This window comes from Peromyscus leucopus, chromosome 14 (assembly GCF_004664715.2).
Source record: "Peromyscus leucopus breed LL Stock chromosome 14, UCI_PerLeu_2.1, whole genome shotgun sequence".
NCBI classification, from domain to species: domain Eukaryota; kingdom Metazoa; phylum Chordata; class Mammalia; order Rodentia; family Cricetidae; genus Peromyscus; species Peromyscus leucopus.
Window position 1 is genome coordinate 35426344 of NC_051075.1, and position 22094 is coordinate 35448437.

Consider the following 22094-nt stretch of genomic DNA (forward strand, 5'->3'; position numbering starts at 1 on the left):
CCTACTATTTTATGGAAAACTTCAGGAAACTCAGGTTGCTAACCAGAAGGGATTTTAGAATTAGAAGGAAGTATAGCTGTAACATTATATAGAATACATATGTGTGTGTGTGTGTATATATATATATATATATATATGTATAAACACACCCATATATGTACATACACAGACATACACACATACACATATATATATACATATATGTGTATATATATATATATATATATATATATATATATATAGTTTAAATTAAGTAAAGTAATGGCACTTGGGCTGAAAATATTCCCCACAAGAGTCATGGACTATCTAACAGAACCCCAGTACCAGACATGAGATGCCCCCTTTTGAGAAATTGGTCACTGGAATCCAAGAGACTCATAACAATGTAGGCCATTGTTGTTGTATTTGGTGGCCTCCAGATACAGAAGGTAAGTCTCCATTGCTGAGGACATGACACACTTCTAAAACAGAACTCAGAGGAACTGTACTGGAGATCTGACCTGAAATTCTCCTCCTTGAGGACCAGCTGTCATAGTACAAGAAGTTGCCATGCAAACTACCAAGGGATGGAAGCCACTGATGTGATCAGTAGTTGTGATGCCTAAGAACTACAACAAAGACCTGCAAGGCAAGATATCTTTAAAGGTACAATAATGACACTCATGTCTTTCCAGAAACTAATAGCTGTCTAGTCAGACTTAAGGCCTTCTAGAGAGGAGTTAAATCATGCTTGGTATTGGAAAATTATCCCACTTTCTATCACTAGTGAGGTCACAGATCTTAGAGAAAGACCAAATACCACCACGTTACTAGACCAATATAACCCCTAATTGCCTTCTAAAACTTGTCCTTATATCCACAGATAAATGGTGCCCTTTCCCTTCATCAAAAAGATTTTCTTCATAGAAATGATGACAAAGACAGAAAATCATGACTGATTAAAAAGCAGAGGGATACATTTATAGCACAACTCTCATACCTGAGGCTCTGGGTACATCACAGAAGAGAGGGTGGGAAGGGTGTTTAGAGCCAGAGAACCAGAAAATCTGTCTTAGGATCCTGTCTCTTAGAACTGAAAAGAGACCTGTATCCATGAAACCTCAGTCATATCTTCCTAAATAAGACCTTAATAAATATCAACAAACATACTAAAATGGAAGGGGAATATTCACAGGGTCCCTATCCTCTGACAAATAAGTGCAGGCAACTGAAGATTGCTGAGAATGGAAGAATTAACCATTCCTAGTGATGATCCCCTTAATTAGTTATATTATTCCCCAAAGTCAGGCCTGAAAGCATATACATTAAAGCAATATTAATATTAAACAAACTCAGTAGGGTGTGTGTGTGTGTGTGTGTGTGTGTGTGTGTGTGTGTGTGTGTAAAAAAAATTACAGGAAAAGAGGCCATGAGTTTGAGAGTATGGACATGGGAGGGTTTGGAGGAGGAAAGTGAAGGGGAAAAATAATATCATTATATTTTGATTTTAATAGTTAAGTTAAATTGACGAAAGAAATTTTAAAAAGGAAAAAAAGGCTTTTACTGAAAATTCAATACAGCATCAAGTTTATCAGTGAGGTAATTAAATACTAAGAACTTTAATGTAGTCTTTAGAAGAACCTCGAAAGACGTATCATTAGACAATCCACCCTGTAAGAAGAAGTGCAACACCCAGAGTTCCTCACTAATGTAGAAAAGCAATTATTCCTAAGTGGTAATGAGGGCTAGGCTTTAGTACTTTTAATGGGCTTACACACAGAGTTTACTCTTAACTAGCCATCCAGTTATGTTTGATATGTGCCAGTAATTTGAAAAGATGAAATGAATATCTTATTAAATTGAACATAGTGTTGTAACTATTAAATTGGCTTTGTGAATCGTCCAGATGGTAGGGATGTCTTCAACTAATAGATAAGTAAATGGGAATATATACACCACCATAAAAAAATAATTAGAGATGAAGTCATGTATGATAAAGGTACTTGGTTAGTTACAAAGACGCAAGTTTATTTATGCTTGTATTTGACAAGCATAGGGCTATTACTAAAGCCTTAGTGGGTTGATCTCTGTTAAATATGTTCAATTTTGCACTTATAGCCCCCAAAATTATAAAAGCATATAAGTAATTGAGAAATTCTTTCCTCCAATAAAACTCTTTTCTCAAAAATCCTAAGTGTTGGGCTGTCTTGACTGCAAGGTTTATATCACCTGGTCTATTTTTTTATATCTATAGAAGTTATAAGCTATAATAATAATAACAATAGATCCCAATATATACTAATATATACGATAGACAAACCCTCTCCTATCTATGTAATACTAAGCAGTGTGAAGTGGTGAGAAACACACTATCATCATATCTGTGTCATTTCATCCCCGTTTGCTCTCAACTCTGAATTTGGCTCTCTAGACAAAGTGACTTATAAAAAATAGATTAGGTAGCATTTATCTGATAGTTTATTATGAAGTAAAAAAGCAGCATAAGTCATCCAAACAAGAAGGGAAAAATTACCCCCCCCCAAAAAAAAATACACAATTCTTCTCTGTTGGAAAAGAGAAAATATAGACACAAATGACAGTGGATGACATACAGGGCAGAGCTATGAAGTCCTCCTGCCGTCAAGGTGAAGTTTGGTTCCTTGAGATTCAGCTCTTTGGGAAGAGCTTCCTTATCAATGGTTCTCTGTGAAGCTAGCCTTTCTCATCTGTCTGAATGAATCTTCCTATTCCATTAATTTACATATCCATTCCATATGAGGGCATTTTGCAATATGACTTTCTTGGCTACAACCAATACATGTCACACTTTCTATTTTGCACTCCTTTTGAAAACTTAGCTTTGTCTAGCCTATTTCCTTCTTTTAATCATTACCTGGCAATTATAATCATAGCTCAAATTCATGTTGGATATGTACTTAAGTATTTTATATCTAAGTTAAGAATTATCTGGTCTATTTTTTATAATTTCCCAGCTTCTACTTCAGATACAGAGGCAGTATGCTTGGTTTCTCAAGCAATCATACATTTAAATGATATGAATAGAGGAGAAAACTGTATTAGTAATTACACATAGATATAAATGTCAAAGGCATGATGTAGAGCATGCACAGAAACAGGTTGTTCTATTTGTTTACTATGTTTACAGTGTAAACAATAATGTATTTTTACTCAACATGGCACATTATAAATTTTCAGCAAAATTCTTCTGAAAACATTAGAATGGGTCTGACATTACTACAAAATATAATTGTATCCTCACTTAAAATGAGATAAGGATCTGTATTTCCATATCTCTAATATTCTCCAAAAAATGAATTCACAACCCATATATGTGAATGCTGAAAAATAACTTAGCAAAAATGATCATACTATGTATGCTGGGATACTGCTCCAAGTTGCTGGCTGCTTGTTATCTTGTTGGTAGCTGTAGTGATGCTGCTATTCAGGATTAAGGTTTTGCCAACTATTGCTCAGAGAACTATTGCAAGAAAGCAAAGGTCGGTTTGGAGAAGTATGGCGAAGCAAGTGACAGAGAGAAGAAATTGCTGTGAAGATATTCTCTTCTAGGGAAGAGTGTTTGTGATTCCAAGAGGCAGAGATTTACCAGACTATGATGTTACACCATGAAAACATCCTAGGATTTATAGCAGCAGATAACAAAGACAATGGCACCTGGACTCAGTTGTGGCTGATGTTGGATTACCATGAGAGTGGATCCCCTTTGATTACTTGAATAGATGCACTGTTACAGTGGAGGGGATGATCAAACTCGCTCTCTCCATAGGAAGTGGTCTTGTCCATCTTCACATGGAGATTGTTGGTACCCAAGGAAAGTCATCTATTGCTCACAGAGATTTGAAATCAAAGAATATCTTGGTGAAGAAGAATGGAACCTGTTGTATCGCAAACTTGGGACTGGCTGTGAGACACGATTTTGCCACAGATACAATTGATATTCCTCCAAACCACAGAGGAGGCACACGCAGACACACACACACACACACGAAGGACAGAGCCAGCCACTAGATTAGACATAGAAGTCAGGCAGTGGTGACACAGCCAGGAAGCAGAGATCCAGCTGGATTTCTGTGAATTCAAGGCCACACTTGGGACAGAACTGGGCATGGGGGCACACACCGTTAATCACAGCACTTGAGATCTCATGTTTGTGCTTGGGAAGGACACACACCATTAATTCCAGAAAGTAATACCAGGAAGCAGAAATGTATATAAGGCATGAGAACCAGGAATTAAAGGCTTTTAGCAGCAGTTCATCTGGGAACCCCAGGGGTGAGAACTCAGAGGCTTTCAGTAGGAGGATTTGCGGAAACAGGAATTCTCTGGAGACTGAGGAGTTGGTAAGGTGAGGTTGGCTGCCTGGCTGCCGTTTGTTCTGTTCCTCTGATCTTTCAGTTTTCAACCCCAATATCTTGCTCCAGGTTTTATATTAATAAGACCTGGGTTTGGGGATTTAGCTCAGTGGTAGAGCACTTGCCTAGCAAGCACAAGGCCCTGGGTTCAGTCCTCAGCTCCGAAGGAAAAAAAAAAGACCCTTTAGGAGTTCGCCTTACAATACTAATACTCAAGATATCATGATGTTGATTATTTTATATGTATATAATTCATAGTAAATAATAGTTGCATAATAGAGAATTAAATTAGACAGTGTTCAGTCTCACTTGACAGAGGAGAGTAGCAACTAAACTTTGAACATTTGAGATAAAGAAAAGATTCTGTTTGCTGATCCAAGGTGTTACCAAATTCAAGACATGGAAACCTTTTGTTGTTACAGAAGTTTACCACAATTACTTAATTTTCCTTTAATTCTGGTGATTACAGACAAAGTTGTTTATCCAGCTAATGTACTTTTAAGGACTTTTAGTATTAAAATATAACTATAAGACAAAATATTTTAAAGCAGGCTATATATCAAACAATTCACCTATTTGCTAAAAAAAAAAAGCAAAAACAACCTGACATACAAGTAAGATCTGAAAGACAGAAAGGGAAGAGGAATTACTATCTTTGAACTTAGGGTTTTTAAAATATAAATTTATTTTGTTTAATGTGTATGTAAGTGCCTGAGTATTTATATATATATAGCCTGTGAGCAAAGGTTCCCACATAGGATAGAAGAGGTGAGCCTCTGTGTATGGGGTTACAGGCAGTTGTGAGCCTCCTGGTGTTTTTGGTGGAAACCAAAGCTGAGTTCTCTGCAACTTCAAATAGTGCTCCTAACGCCTTGGTCATCTCTAGCCCTGAAGGGTTAGGATTTTTAATAGTGAACTTCACCATGCTTCAGAAAATTATCTTTCTCATTTACACTCTAAATTTCCTATGGATCTTCCAAGTTAGAAAAAAAGAATCTTAGTGAAACTGAAAAAAAAAATTTTATTCTGAACTCAAAAGCAAAGCAACAAATTTCCTTCGACCCAAGGCCATAGATAGGCCTTAAATTTTAGAGAATCTTAACTTCTGATAGGCATGCATTTAATTTTCCTAAATAAATGACACCAACTATATTCTGATGAAGAAACCTCCTTTCATATTAGAGGGACTTCATATATATTTGCTCCTTTCTGGAATTTCTGTTACTGTGTGCAATTAGAACAGCTTGATTTTGATGATTAAGATCTGTTCTGTTGTCTAAAACTTATTCTCAACTAAATTCAAAATTTGATCTTTCCATTTCTTCTGCTCAGGCTACCTGGTTGTGAATCTCCTGAGGACCGATCTCTAGAATATTTAGTGATCATAAGACACTACCTTCCTCTTTATTTATGCTCACATGTTCCACATTAGGATAGAATGTATAAGAGGCTAGGAACCTAAAGGTTTTGATAATACCAGTTAAAACCTGGTTCTGGTTGAGCATTTCCTAATTTTTAGTTATTTTCTTACGAAGCAGTAGCCTTCAGTTGGATAAAACATTGTCATATAAAAAAGTAATTTATTTTTATCAGTAGCTTCCCACAATCCCTTTTCCTCTGCCCTGTAATCTTGCATGTGGAGTCATGAGGAGACTTGAATTCTTGTTCAATTCTATATTGATAACCATTGTGAATTAATGATCTATAATTTTATAGTCACTCATACAAAAGACACTTTTCTATCTAGCATCATTGAATAGAATGTTGCAACAATCCTTCTTTGTTCAGATACCGATACAACAGAGGTTGATACAACTCCATAATTCAAATACTAACTCCCCTTTTATATCGCATAAAAGAGTAATAAAAGCCTATAATACCAAGATCCTTGACAATATTCTCAGAAATAATTGGGCCACTGTCTGTTCTTTGGAGGACACCAAGTATGTAAAAGTAGCTACTCAAATCAGCAAGCATTAAGCTTAATAGTAAGTACAATGCCACTGTTCACAAGTACTGTTAGTTTTAATGAATGAGTTTGATAGAGCACTTCATTTTCAAAGTCTCATTCATGGATACTAAGTGGTTTATGACATCTTATATGAGGAGATGGCAGAGGTTAGAAGAGCTAAGTTGTTAATCCTCTTAATTAATCCTGAAGAAAAGTGGTTGATCTGACCTCCTCATGGCACTTGACCTCAGATGTTAGAGTGTTCAGTAGTGTTGAACTCAGCTTTGAACCATTGGTTCAATTCTAGGACAACAGGAAAATGGTTACTTAATATTCTACTAGAAAATGTTTGCCACTGGGAGATAGATCCTGATAGGACATGCTCATCCTACAAGCAATCAGAGAAACTTTTTATTCCCTCTCAAGAAATAAGGTCTCGTTTTGCTTTCACAGAGCATTGAGAGGACTTTTTGATTAGGAGGTTACAGACCTCAGCTCCTATCAGCTTCAAATGCAACTAATGGAAGTTGAGGATAGCCGCACAAACCACTTCACAATGAGTACAAAAACACAGTGCAATTCTTTTGACAGCCTAGAAGGCCTGGTTTCTTAGAATCAAGTCGTTAAATGTCAAAACTGTAGGAACATTAGAAACCATGCATGACAAGTCTCATTTTACATTGAAGAGAACCAAGGTCCAGGGTAGAGGATAATTATGTTGAAGGTCTGTCAGCTCTTCAGACATGGTAAGAATGAGAAACTAGATTTGCCTGACAACTAGTGATTTATATAGATGTTCTGAAGTTATTTTTTTTCAAACTGTCTTTTCTAACAATTTTTTTTTTTGTGGAATTTTGGAATGGGTCATATATTTGGAGCATTGGAGGCAGGATCCTCTGTTGAAATTAGAAATCACTTTCATAGAAAATTATTGTACTTTAACAAACACACGTGCTCAGTGAAGGAGGAAACTATTAAAAATTGTTGAAACTGTGATACTTAATCTTAACTGTCAGTGTTATATGATCTAGAGTCACTTGAGGGATGGGTATCTGTGCATCTCTCAGAGATCTTGATTTTATAAGTTAAATTGTAAGGACCTCAATCTGTGGGTAGCACTGTTCTCTGGGATAATGGAGGATGTGAAAAGGAAAAAAATTAGCAGAGGACAAATAGTCATTACCCTCCTGATTAGAGATATATTATAACCAGCTGCCTCAAGTTCCTGCTCCCAAGATTTCCTGCCGTGGTGGACTGTATTCTGGAACTATGAGCTTGAATAAACCTTTTCTTCCTTATACTGGTCAGGACAATTTATAAAAGTGACAGAAATTCAACCAAGATGGCTACCAAGGAATCAAAAGAGGTTGAACTAATAATGAGGAGCCTTTACCTGTCAGGTTTTAGGTTTACTGGTGAAGCTTCATAAAATTTCTCAGGTGATGGAAAACAATGCTGTTTTTTTTTTTTTTTTAATTTTGTTTCTGGAATGTGCATCCAGATTCTATTTACTCCCATGAATGTCCAAAACTGAAGATATTGAGAGGATGAATGTGAAAGTACACAGTTGCCTAATTAAAATACTACCCAACAGAAGAAAAGCCTCAGATTACTTAAATTATTTGGATTATGGAAAGGGGAACATGTGATCTTTGTAAAACAGAGACATATGTTAAATTTTGTTAAATTATGAATGTGAAATCACCCTATTAAATATTCTAACATAACTTCAATTTATATTCCTTTCCTATCCTTCATTGCTCCCTTAAGCCAAAAACTTCACCCAGAATTAGTTATCAACAACATACATGCAAATAATAATTTAGCCACACATTCCATCATGACAAATGACCAGGTTAAGCCACCTTTTATGTTGGCTGTAATCTGTTGTTCCACATAATAAGAACTGTGCTCTAATAAGCGGGCATTTCCATCGCCCTAAAGAGGCTCTGTAATTAGGCATCTGAAAACAGTGGTGCAGTTACTCAGTTGTGGTTATTTTTAATTGCTTTACTGCTAATGAGAAAGCATTATGGATTAATGTGCTACATTTAAGTGAGACCAAATCATCCTGATTAAAAATAAAGTCCTCAAATAAGTACCCCTCTATTAAAATTCTCAAAATTCGTTTTTTTCTTTTCTCTTTTTGTTGTTTTAACATTGTGTTCAGTCTTCACTTTGGCTACTTGATGAAGTTTCAGTTTCTACCTAACACTGAATTGAAAGTGGTCATGTTTCTCACTAGGTAAAACAGCTGGATGTCCTGGATAAATCAAGTGTTGACAGAGCCAAGGGAGGAAGGATCTGGGGTCCAGTGGAAATCTCAGTGGTCACACAGGCAGGCTAGGAAGGTGTGTAACTGTTCTGAGTGAACACATATATTTGTCTCATTTACATTTATATGGAAATAATGAGTGAATTCATACTTTACAAGACTCAGGTCCTCTCATGAATAACTTCTAATTACTAGGAAGCTTTGAAGTTTAATTAACAACTCCACTTAAGTTCTCACACTCAAATCTCCTCTTTAAAAAAAAAAACAATTTATTTATTTCTGTTTTTTTATTATTATTAATTAAATTTACTAATTTATTTTATAACCGGATCTCAGTTTCCCCTCCTTTCTCTCCTCCCATTCCCTTCCCCACTTCTCCTCACTTCCCCCTCCCTCCACTCCTCCTTTCCCTCCCATGTCCCCTTACCTCTGACCACCTGCAATCTACTCCTCCCGAGCCTCCTTTCAGGAAGGGGCAGACCTCCCACAGGCATTAACAAAGCATAGTTCATCAAGTTGAGGTGGAAATTTTTTGTTTTGTTTTGTTTTTAAAGATTTGTTTATTTATTATGTATAATGTTCTGCCTGCATGCCAGAAAAATGGCACCAGATCTCATTATAGATGGTTGAGAACCACCATGTGATTGCTGAGAATTGAACTCAGGACCTCAGGAAAAGCAGTAAGTGCTCTTAATCTCTGAGCCATCTCTCCAGGTCTCCTCTTCTATCTTACATTTAGAAAATTCCTTTCAATTTATACCACAAGAACGGCTTCTATAAAGGTAAAAGAGCAAGCTTTAGAATTTTTCAAGATGCCCTAGCAGGAGTATCCAGGTAGTGGCAGGTTTGGGTAAATATAAGAGAATGCTTCATCCCAATTTTCTGTCCTGAGGTCCAGATCTGTAATATGCTATAAGCTAACACAATGTGTGTGTAGTCTGAGGCATCCCCAAATCTGTGGTCCCAAGGCTTGAGAACTAGGATGATCAATGGTATAAGATCTATTCTGAGTTTGAAAGCAGAAGACCAGAGTTCCCTCTCAAAAACCACTAGGAAACAAAGAATTTACCCTCACTCACTTGCTTATTCTATGTAGACCATCAAATCAGTCCATGAGACATGATCTTTTTTTTAAAAAAAAATTTATTTATTTATTATGTATACAGCATGTATGACTGCAGGACAGAAGAGGGCACCAGATCTCAATTCAGATGGTTGTGAGCCACCATGTGGTTGCTGGGAATTGAACTCAGGATCTCTGGAAGAGCTGTCAGTGCTCTTAACCTTTGAGCCATCTCTCCAGCCCGAGACATGATCTTATTACAGAGAGCAATTTATTTTATTCAGTCTACTAATTCAAATGTTAATCTCCACCAGAAAAATCTTCAGGGAGTCAACTGTAATAATGTCTCACAAATATCCAATTTCTGGGGGTCCTAAAGCACAGTTGGGTTAATATGTAAAACTAATGATCAGAGATTCATTGATTTGCTGGCCTTCTGATTTTTCTATCATGTTAGTAAATCCTGAGACTTCAACTTTTCATAAATCAACAAAAATAAGAACCATCTTTATAGAAGTAACAGTCTTATTAAATAAGAAACACAGAGCCAATGTAAAGATAAAAGCCCAAGTGGTCAGAGCCAAGAGCCTTACCCTTCCTGCTTCAGCAATCCTCTTCAGCCAAGAGAGACCTACTTCCTGTGTGTTTGTCTTTATATAGACTTTCTGTTCTGCCTTCTCATTGGTTGTAAACCCAACCACATGACCGCCTCGTCACTACCTGTCTGTACAGACCTCTAGGTCTTCTATGGTTGGTATTGTGATTAAAGGCATGTGTCTCCAATGCTGGCTGTATACTTGACCACACAGAGATCTACCTAGCTCTGCCTACCAAGTACTGGGATTAAAGGCGTGCACCACGAATGTCCAGCTCTACTATGGTTTACTATTAGCTCTGACTCCCAGGCAACTTTATTTATTAACATACAAATAAAATCACATTTCAGTACAAATAAAATATCACCATATATCTTTATTTTCTCCTAAGTGCAACAAAATATGTATGTTTGTTATTAAGGAGGTAAATGACTTTTTCATATATAGATATATTAAAAATATATTTATTCAAGCCGGTGGTGGTGCACACCTTTAATCCCAGCACTCGGGAGGCAGAGCCAGGTGGATCTCTGTGAGTTCGAGGCCAGCCTGGGCTACCAAGTGAGCTCCAGGGAAAGGCGCAAAGCTACACAGAGAAACCCTGTCTCGAAAAAACCAAATATATATATATATATATATATTCATATAATTATAACTGATCATAACTCATCTAACACTTCAATCCTAGAACTCTGTCTTCCTAATCTCAAAGATATTGTTTCAAAAGAGTCAAATTAGTTTTCATAGAGGAAAAAAATAACAATTTTTATTGAAAGACAACAATATCTCCATGTCCTTAAAGGTAATTTGATATGTCAGTCTTCATATCTTGAAGACTTTGTATCTTGGATCTATAATTTAAATATCAATGCATGAGAATAGTACTTACCCATAATTTCTTTAAGAACAGCACTTACACATTTTTAAAATAATTTAATAATTTCTTTAATAACAGCCTTCATAAAATATAGTATAGCCAAGATATGGACAGGAAGAATATATTTCTAACACGAACTGATGAAGATGTTCATAATATCACCCTGATAAAACATCTCCAAATTGTGACTTCCATGTATCAACATTTTAATTATAAAATATATGTTATTCTTTAAAGTATGAACAAAATATTAAAAAATGGAATAAAACAGTTAAGAAAAATAAACACAGTGTGATAGGCTTTCCCTTGGTCCCACTTGTCAATTGTAAACTTAACCCGCAGGTAAAATGCTTCCTACTCAGAAAATCCTTTCCTGCAGCAATCTTGTAGAGTACCACCTATGTTTCTTGTATCATTTTTTTTTTCATTTCAATTTTCAAATTGGAGTCTTTGATTGGTTTGGAGTTAACTTTTGTGCAGGGTTATAGATGCGATCTTATTTCATTCTTCTGCGTATGAATGTCTGGTTTCCTCAGCACCTTTTGTTGAATATGTTATCTCTTCTCCAGTGTGTTTTTGCCTTCTTTGTCAAATATCAGATAGCTGTAGTTAATATGTACTCATAGGCACACTTGGTTCTCCCATTTTGCTCCATTTGTTTACACATTCCCTTTTGTGACAGCACCAAACTATTTGTATTACTGTAGTTCTAGAATGTAAATGAAGATCTGGAATGCTAATCCATCAAGTACTGTTCTTTTTACTCAGGATTACTTGGGCTATTCAGGGTCTTTGCAGATTCATTTTAGGATAGATTTTTCTATATTTATAAAGAACATTGTAGGTATTTTGTTTTGGTATTTCATTGAATCTGTAAATTATTTTTGGTAGTATGGTCATTTTCACAATATTAATTGTACAGATTTATGAATATATGAGATATTTCCAATATTTCATGTCTCTCTTATTCTCTTTCTTCAGAGGTTTGAAGCTTTCATTGTAGAAGTCATTTATCTCCTTGGTTAGGTTTATTCCTTGATATTTTATTGTCCTTGAAGCTCTTGTGAGAATATAACCACTACTTCCTTTTCAATGTGTTTGTTATTCACTTAAATAAAGACTAGTTTTCAAGTTTGATTCTACTTGGAATATTTTCAAACTTTTAGACAGGACTCATAGAACTCAAGGGATGGCTCAGTGATTAAAAATACTTGTTGTTCTTGCAGAGAACCTGAGTCCAATTCCTGGCACCCTCATAGAGGCTCACAATGCTCTGTATCTCCAACCGCAGGAACCCAGTGAAGGGTTTACAACATGCCCCCACTGTCAGGCATGTTTGCATATGCCCAGTGGACACTTCTGCTTAGCCAGTTCCAGATTAGGATAGCCATTTCAGGGTCAGCGTGTCTCTCGTAACCAGGATGCCTGGTGGACCTGGACACTTCTGCCTAGCCAGTTCCAGGTCAAGATAGCCATTTCCGGGTCAAGGCGTCTCTCCTGACCAGGATCCATGACGTTTCATGGCTACATAAGTGCACAACTTGGTCATGTGATCTACGTGCATGCATGGAGTAGTGCCATGACCTGGGCATGCCCAGCCTTTAAAAATCCATCACTATGTTCCCCGTTCCTTCTTCTTCTCCACACACGTGTCTCTCCCACAGGCCTGTGCACTCTCTGTCCCTTTATCTTTAATAAAACTCTTATTAGCGGATTCTGTTGTGTTTCTTGACATTTTCTTGCAGGGTAAGAGCACAACACAGCCAATTAACTAACACCCAGTGCCCTATTCTGGACTCTGTGCATTCACATGTGGACAAGCTCACAAACATGCACACACAGACATCCAATTTCAATTTGAATAAACTCAAAATAAAGAACTTTTGATTAGTTGTATGAGTAGTTGGGTATCTGGAAATACAGTTTTTGTCATTTGCCTTCACATGTAATCTACACTTTTTCTCCCAAATCAACTCAAACTTTTTTTTTTTTTTGAGGAAAGTCTCACCCTGAGGCCCAGACTGACCTCAAACTGGTGATGTCAAATCTTAGTTCCCCAAGTGTTGAATATGTAGGTAAGTGTCACTGTGCCTAGCTCAAACTTCTTAAATGTCAGCTTCTACTTCATTTTCCTGGAAGATATGTGCTGTAAAGTATTCTTTATTAAGTTTCGTATTTTCTTGGTAATCTATTATGTTGATATTTGCTTTGTTTTTGAGATTTCTTGTTTATATGAAGAATGGTGAGACTATTTATTTGTCTTTGAAGGTAAAATATGTGTATAAGCATGATTCTGTTTGTAAAATTCACCTACAATGTGGATTGTTAGAGGCATTTCTTTTTATTTTGTAAAAGCTTTGACATTTTGTGAATGTAACCACTTCCTTTGATAGTTATCTTTCTTTCTTAAGGGTATAAAATATTTATTTTAAAAGATAAGATTTGCTTGATATGCTAACTTTTGCCCATAACATCCCCCTTTCAAGGTTTTCTGAGTGTGCTTGTCAAGCATATCCCTTGTTCTTCTATTTAATTTTCTGCTGTGTCAAGTATTGTATTTATTTCATCACAAAATGGAATATATTAATCTTGTCACTTCATATGCTAAAAATGTGCTTTTCTTTAACACATATAAAAATTCTCCCCTTATATCAGATTCAGATGTTATATTTTCCACAGTCACGGAACCAAGATTTGTCTGATGTCAACACACATGAAAGACCAAGGAAAATTGTTCGTCAAAAAGTCAATGAAAATAGGCAAATAAAATCAAGAACTGTGATGTGAGCCAACAATCCCCTACTCAGTATAGAAATAATGAAAATGAAATAGGTATGTGCAGGAGTCAATGAACTGGTATGTTCCTTGTGAAATTATTAACAAGAGGCAAGGAATGAAGAGAAGTGAAATGTCTATCAACTGGTAATGGATAAAGAACATGTAATGCATATAAAGCACAGAATGTTATTAAACATTTCGAAGGAAAAATCCCTGTCATCTATAATTACATGTATGGAATTTGAGGTCATTGGATTAAGTATAGTAAGTCAGGCACAGATAACAGGTTACCCCACAATTCACTTATATGTGGAATTTTCAACTGATCATAAAGATGTTGCAAGTTGACAGCAGTAACCAGAGTTTGGGAAAGCAAATGAGGGAAGATGAAGAAAGATTGACTAATAGATACTAAGTTATATTTAGATCATAGAAAGAAGTTCCAGTGTGCTATAGAATTAGTGGAAGATCATAGACAATTCACTTCTTATTTCAAGATTATTTCAAAAATCTTGAAAATATTATTACCATAAAGAAATGATAAATATTTAAAAAGTCAATATGCTGTACTGGTATAAATTTTTCATAAATATACACATCAATCAAAACATCACAGAATACTCTTGAATATACACACATATATAATTTTTATATGTTCTGTTTAAGAATAAATCTATTTAATTTAAGTAAGAAAATTAAAATGTAAAAGTCTTCTATTAAGTACTTGTAGGTTCTAGAAAAGAGCCAAGAAGTTTAGGAACAAAGGAAGCAATTGGGAATGGAAGAAGACAATATAGATGTAAAGTCCTGACTTCCTATTAAATGCAAAGTATGTATGTGATTCAGTGCCCATAAATATAAATACAAAGAGATATAGGCATTGGGCTTTTTACATTCAATTTTGTTAGTTTGATGTGTTTGAGTGTTTTGCCTACATGTATGCAGGTGCACAACACATGTGTTGTGCCTACGGTGGCCAGAAGAAAATATGAGATTCCCTGGAACTGGAGTTACAGAATCTTGCAAGCAACCTTGTGCCTGCTAGGACCTGAACCCAGGTCTCCTGCAAGAACAACAAGTAGTCTTTACTGCTGATCCATCTCCACAGCACCATTGCTGTGCTTTTTCTTGGGCTTAAAATCTCCTTTTACATTCACCTCCTCCTCCAGGCCTTCTGGTTTGTACAATTTCATATCTGGTGTAGAAGTCCTAACTTATAACTCTACTTTCCTTTCCCTTTACTCACATTCAGTAATCTTCCAAGACTAGGGAACTGATATAAGTCAGAGAAAGACATCCCAAGTACATTTCTTTTTCTTCTCATCATCTTACCAAGAATTTGCTGCTTTCAAAAGATGGATGGTAAGCTAGTAATTATGGAGGAGGGTCACACAAAACCCACGACAGCAGTGCAGGTAGAGAAGTCTCAAGACACTACACTGCCACCACACTGATTGCAACAAAAGCCTAGTTAACCTTGCTTTCTGTGTAGGCAGTTGATTATCCTCACTGTGTGAGCACAATGAGCAATCAGCTTCTGTGGGGCTGGGGTGCCTACAAGAGATGACTCATTTTGTAAATGCTGCAAACAATTGCTGCAACACTGGCAGAGTCACATTGGCCATGTTTGCCAGTGGAGCTTATAAATATCTCTGGATTTCTGGAGAAAGAGTCATGTGAGTTTATCATCATGGAATGTTGACAGAAGAGCCAGATTGCTGCCCAAACTGTACAGAATGCAAATGAGCATGTTCATATCTGATTGTGTTGGAAAGAAAAAGAACATGCTGTAGGATGCATATCAATGAATGGAAATATGCAAAACATATAACAATTTGAACTGCCTTAGTGTTAAATGAGATTGTAACAGCACAAAATGCAGTGAGAGAAGCATATTTAATTAGAAAATTAATAGCATGAATTAGACGCTCGAGGCAACAAATCTATTTCTTCAGAATTCTTGGATTCCATTGTAATATGTGAGTGGCTTGGCAATTCATATTCATATGAGCATATCAATTGATATTCTTGATATTTTCTATGTTCCCTTATTATTTCCCACTTAATGTCTAATAAAATCTGAACTTGGCAGACAACAGAACTCTTCCATTAGCAAATATATACTGTGAAGAACTAAATTCGAATATGCAAGTTGTTTATGTTTAAAATCTCAGGGGTGTAACTTTAAGGTTCTTTTACTCTACTTTTGGCATTGTAAGTGTATGATTCTTGTTCAAGGCTTGTGCTTTCATATTTGTGAGAAGAAAGTCATTATTCATGCACCTTTTCCCTCTTCATAATTTTAACTCTCATCTAACAATACAGTAGGAAAAGAATGAGAAGGAAGTGTAGAAGCAGCATTAATGATGCTTTGTGAAAATTGATTGCATTTGTGACAGGCATTATGAAAAGAAATCCTGTCATTTTTTGAGAATTCCTATAATTCTGAGATAGCATAATTCTGTTTTAGAAACATAAAATAGTTAGTCCTAACTCCACAGATTACATTCTTAGAGATTTTGTTATCACAATGGACAAAATTTCCACATTGAGAATGGTACTTGTTTTACATATTCATATCTCTATTGTTTAATACTAGGTTAGTCTGTCCATCCATTCATGTTTTTGTTAAACTCTCTCCATGTGCTAGACCCATGCTAGCTCCCAGGACTACAGTGGAGAAGAGAGGATTGGTGTTGCCCTTCATAAAGCTTAAAGTCAAGTACTTGGAATTTATATTCTTTCCATATTTTTATGGTATCTACTAATCTATTTAAAAGATACCATGTTTCAAGTGGATGAACAGCTGTCACATTTTAAGTTTGATGCTTGAGAAGTGAAATATGACACAGGGGCACATTTGCTCCAGGGTTTCAAATTACAAATGTCAGTGGAGAAAAATAAACTGGACAACACTGTGTGTCACTGTGTGTGTTGATGGAGGGATGTACAACGCTCTTAGGAGGGTTCTTAGAGGGTTATTGAGAAGGTGATAGCAGAGCTGTGCCTCGAATCGTTGGTGGAAACTAGTTACACAAACCCGAAACAAGTATGAATTGGTAGGAGATTAAAGATAAATAAATATGAGCAAACATATTGAGACAAGGGAGAAAAGTGTGGTTGTGATATGGTTTAAATTAGGATACATGAGCGAGAGAGGTAAAAGTCTTGAAGAAATTTTGCAATACAATAGGGAACATGTCCTTAGAATAACAGACAATTGATTTATATTACTAAGGAGATGGATATGATCAGTTATGCATTGCTGAAGTCATCACACAGATTAGGTTATGTGCAAGGAATGAGGTGTGCACTGCAGGCAGACTGGAAGTTGAGAGAAAATAGTGGAATCTATTACAATTAAATTGAATGAAAGAGATCTAAGGACATTTTCATTAGTTTATCTTTCTTTCAATTTCACTAGACTTAGAACACACATGTATAAACACAGTCTGAAATGGAAACAAACCAAGCCAATGTTAAAAATGTATCTGGAAGAGCAGATTACATCTATACAGTGAAATATGTAAGTGCATAATGACATCTCATTGTTTCATACTTTAAGAAAGAAAATATTAGATCTATTATGTATTTCATTGTATACCTTAAATGCAATAAATATTGCTTTCCTTTAATGATAAAACTATTTTACAAAATTTACCCAATGAGTATAAGTTTATAATAGATACAACTTTATGTTGTACTAAAATGGTGAAGCATATCTTGTAGATTGAAGATCATACTAGAAAAATCGCACTTTAATCACGGTTGTATAAAATCATTACTTTACTCTCTTTCATTTAACAATTTTATGTCTATGACTTCATTCAAGACTAAAAACTCTTCTTCAGAGTCTAATTGCTTTATTAAGTACTGAATGTACACATAATCAGCTCTCCCTCTCATAATTATTTGAGGACTCACCTGGTACATCCCTGGGGAAAAAAAGCAGGCAATGTCTTTACTGTCTAGTGTTCACACATAGCTTCAAGTGCAAAAAATAAGTTAGAAACATGAGGAGGTAAAGAATAATCACTCAATAAGAAGTGCATGTTCTAAGGAATTAAAGCAACTGTATGTTTAGAGACTGTATAGTTTTGGCAATATTGGAGAGGATTTTCAATATGCAAAGGCCCACTGGAGTTGAGATAGGACTATCCAGAGGCATCCATGTCAGAATCAGAACCTCCACTATGGAAGAGACTAGCCCTTGTCTTTAGAGAGAAAGGAAGCCAACATGGCTGCAGAAGAGAAGCAAAGGACAAGCGAGAGCAGAATAAGACATGGTGGACTTTTCGTGCTCATTGTGTTTGAGATTGTGTTTGAGATGGGGGATGTCTTTCTGTATGCTGTGAATGTGTGTGGCTCCTATTGGATAATAAATAAAGCTGTTTTCGCCTATAGCAAAAGAGTTTACAGCCAGGTGGGAAATCCAAGTAGAGAGACAGGAAACAGAAAGGCAGAGGGAGGAGATGCCAGACTGCCATCCTAGGAAAAACATGTAATGGGATGCAGGTAAAATCACAGAATACATGTCAATATATAGATTAATAGTTATGGGTTGATTTAAACTATAAGATCGAGCTAATAAGAAGCCTGTCATAGGCCATACAGTTTGTAAATAATATTAATCCTCTGAATGATTATTTTATAAGTGGCTGTGGGACCACAGGGCCATGAGGGGCCACTGGGCCAGGAAGGACTACAGAAACCTTCTGGTAACAGAGATTAAATGAGAAATTGTGATAAGAATTGAAATTATTAAATATTACCTGTATCTCTCCAGATAGGCACATCATACTTAAAATGTTAACTTTAGATAAAGTGGTATTGAGTAGCACAGATCCAAGACAAGCTTATCAATATTCTGACAAAGTTCATTTCCTATAATCCATGGCTTGGGCAGTTTATTTGTACATATGTATGTAGAGACTATATTTCTAATTTCTTCTTTTTTGTGGTTTTTTGAGACAGGTTTTCTCTGTTTAGTTTTGGAGCCTGTCCTGGAACTCACTGTGTATACCAGGTTGGCCTCAAACTCTCAGATATCCACCTACCTCTGCCTCACAAGTGCTGGGATTAAAGGCATGAGCCACCACTGCCTGGCCTCTAATTTATTCTTAAATAGTGCTGTTTGTATTCCTAGTTACTTTATTCCCTATACAAATCATAAATATCTACATTCATATAGTTCATTCTGTCCTCATCATGAATTTATGAAATTACAAGAGAATTCCTCGGGTAGAAAAGGAAAAAAAATGCCTCTCTTCCAGTTTCTTATTCCAGTAATTATGCTTACCTGTCATGAGATAATACGCCACTTAAAAAAAAAAAAAAAAAAAAAAAAAAAAAAAAAAAAGCAAGGAGCTAAAATGAAAAGCATGCTGTACAAATCCAAGTCATGTCTTTTCCAGGATGGGTGGCTATAGTATCTCCTCCCAGGAAAGCTGCCTTCACATATAATTTTAGATTTGACACATATATAACTGCAGCCATGCCTCAGGCAGCATAACCTTAGAAAGAATGGAAGAATGCAAAAAATATTCTCTTGTCTACCATGAAGGATACAGCTGGCCAATTATGTCACTCTTTCCAGCATCTGTTACTGTGCCCTGAGATTTCTGCTCGTCCTGCCTTTGATTGCAGTTCCTGCTAGTATAGGGGCACCCAGGAGGGAGAGATGATCACAATTCTATGTTGCCTTAAATTGTTATTGCACTTGGTTTTCCATTGACAAAATAAGAGAGTGTATGTTACTCAGGTACATAAGTGTTTCCCTATCAGGTAAATGTAAAGCAAAGAAAATGTTGTTGACATTCTTCCACTCTCTGAAGGACCAACAAGCAACAGTAATCATTATATTATGCAAGTCCTGATTACCTTTGTTATGACAAAGTGGCAGTTTTACATTTTACCCTGTTAGTGATCTATTGTCTATAGTCTCAATCCAGCAGGTTTAAAAGTGTTAAGAAAGCTGTCATAAAAAGGAGATAAACAAACATACTTGAACTATTTCTTCCATACTTGAAGAGTATATATATATATATATATATATATATATATATATAAATTTCCTATTATTATATATAGTGTCTGTGTGTAAACCATTTCTTAGAAATTATACAAAAGTGAAATGACATCAATCTAACTTCTTAAACATAGACAGTGTAAAAAACACATATCTTTTTTCATCTCGAATACCTATGCAACTTGTTCTTCCCCCGAAAAGTTAGTATAAGATTATAGAATAACAAAGATATTGTTTATTGATTTTCATTATTTAATACAAAATTAATGATTTAAGAAAATAAAACTATAATTTGATTGTATGGTTACCATTATTAGTGTACTATTATAATTTTTATACTGAAATAATGCAAAATGTACTTTCAAGAAATTTGGATGAATATGTCTAGCTTCAATAGAAAAATCCTGGGATTTACATGAATGAATCTCAGGGTTTCATACAAACTACTAAGAAATGACAAGAGACAGACAGAGATACAGAGAGATAGAGAGAGAGAGATCATAATAGTCATCTTGTCAATGAGATTCCCACCATTCAGACAAGGATTGACAAAAACAAATAACTAGCAAGCTTCTACATGTGCCCAGCTTTGAATAGGAAGAACCAATAACATGAGGACCCCATTGGTAGAGATAACCATGCTTTAGAATCATTGAACCTTGTAATCCACCCTGGTTTCTGGATGGTGTTGACCTTCTTTCATATCAATACATCATAATGGATTTATTTCATCTAGGTGAAGTAAAGAGCTGCCAGAATTGAAGTAGAAGTGCATTGTATTTGACAGTTCTATTTGAGGAAAAGAATATATCTAGTCATTTGAGCATATGAATAAGGACCAATACAGCTGGATCATATGTCAGGTTTCTTTGTAGATGTTGAGGATTCTCCACACTGATTTCTACTTCCACTAAGCAGTGACTGAGGATCCCTCTTTTTCCACAACCTTATCAAACCTAGATATTTATCTTCAGTCACATATATAGCTGGTAGATTCTCTCCCAATCTGTTTATTCTTCACTCACTAAACTGTTTCCTTTACAGTAGAGAGGATAGTTAGTTGTATGAGATCCCAGTTGTCAATTATTGGATTTATCCCTGGCAAATGGAGTCCTGTTCAGATCATCTTTTATATATATATATATATATATATATATATATATATATATATATATATATATATATTCCTCTACCCTGTGGGGTAATGGGTATGTTTTCTTCTAGTAGGTTTTGTGTTTCAGATTTCAAATTGGGGTCTTTTTCTCTTTAATATAACTTCTTGCTGAGTGATAGATATGGGTTTGATTTCAATCTTCTGCATGTAGACAATCAGTTTTCCAGAATACAAAGTGTAGCAATCACAGAAATCAGGAAAGTATAATAAACATAGATGTGAAGGAATTGAGAGGAGAATGGCAGAACACAGATGATAAAAAGTTATAAGCAGAGCAACTGTGAGAGAGTTCCGTCTGAGGAGGAAAGAGGGAGATCAGGGCAAAGGAGAAGGAGAGATAAGGGACAAATAACATCATAATTACCCAATAAAGCCTCGGTGAATCATATTGTTTCATATTTACCTAAAACTACACACAATACTTTTAAATATATGTGCACACATTATATGTAGGGAGAAGTTAAGCCACTTAGGCTGACCATGATCCCACAAGAACTATAGACTAACAAAAATTTCAGTACCATGCATGAGAAACCTCCTTTCAAAAGGTTGTTCAGTGTAGTCTAAATGACTCACCCCAAAATATACATTATGTAGCCCTTAACGGACTCTCAGGAGTTAAGGGTGGGCCCATACTGCTGAAGACACCACACACTTTGGACACGGGACTCAGATGACTCAAGGTAAAGCTGAACTGAAAGCCTCTTTCCTGTGGTCTAGCTTCCATGGTTTCAGAAAATACTATGCAAACTGACAAGAGAGGGAAGCAACTAAACATCCTTACCCAGCTGCAACATCTATGAAGCACATCAGTTACCAAGATGGCAAGAATACGTAGAAATTCAATCACATGTGAGGCAACCAACAATTGTCTAATTGAAATTAATGACCACTCAACAGGAAGGAGATCATGCCTAGTAATGAAAACCTAGCCAGATTCTCAGAACTAGTGAAGTCATGGACTCCAGAAAAGGAAATAATA

At 35.8% G+C, this 22094-nt stretch overlaps 1 pseudogene; it reads left to right on the forward strand.

Annotated features, from left to right (window-relative positions):
* The first annotated feature begins 334 nt into the window (after nt 1-334).
* LOC114684560 lies at nt 335-3984 on the forward strand (annotated as a pseudogene).
* Nucleotides 3985-22094: the final 18110 nt, after the last annotated feature.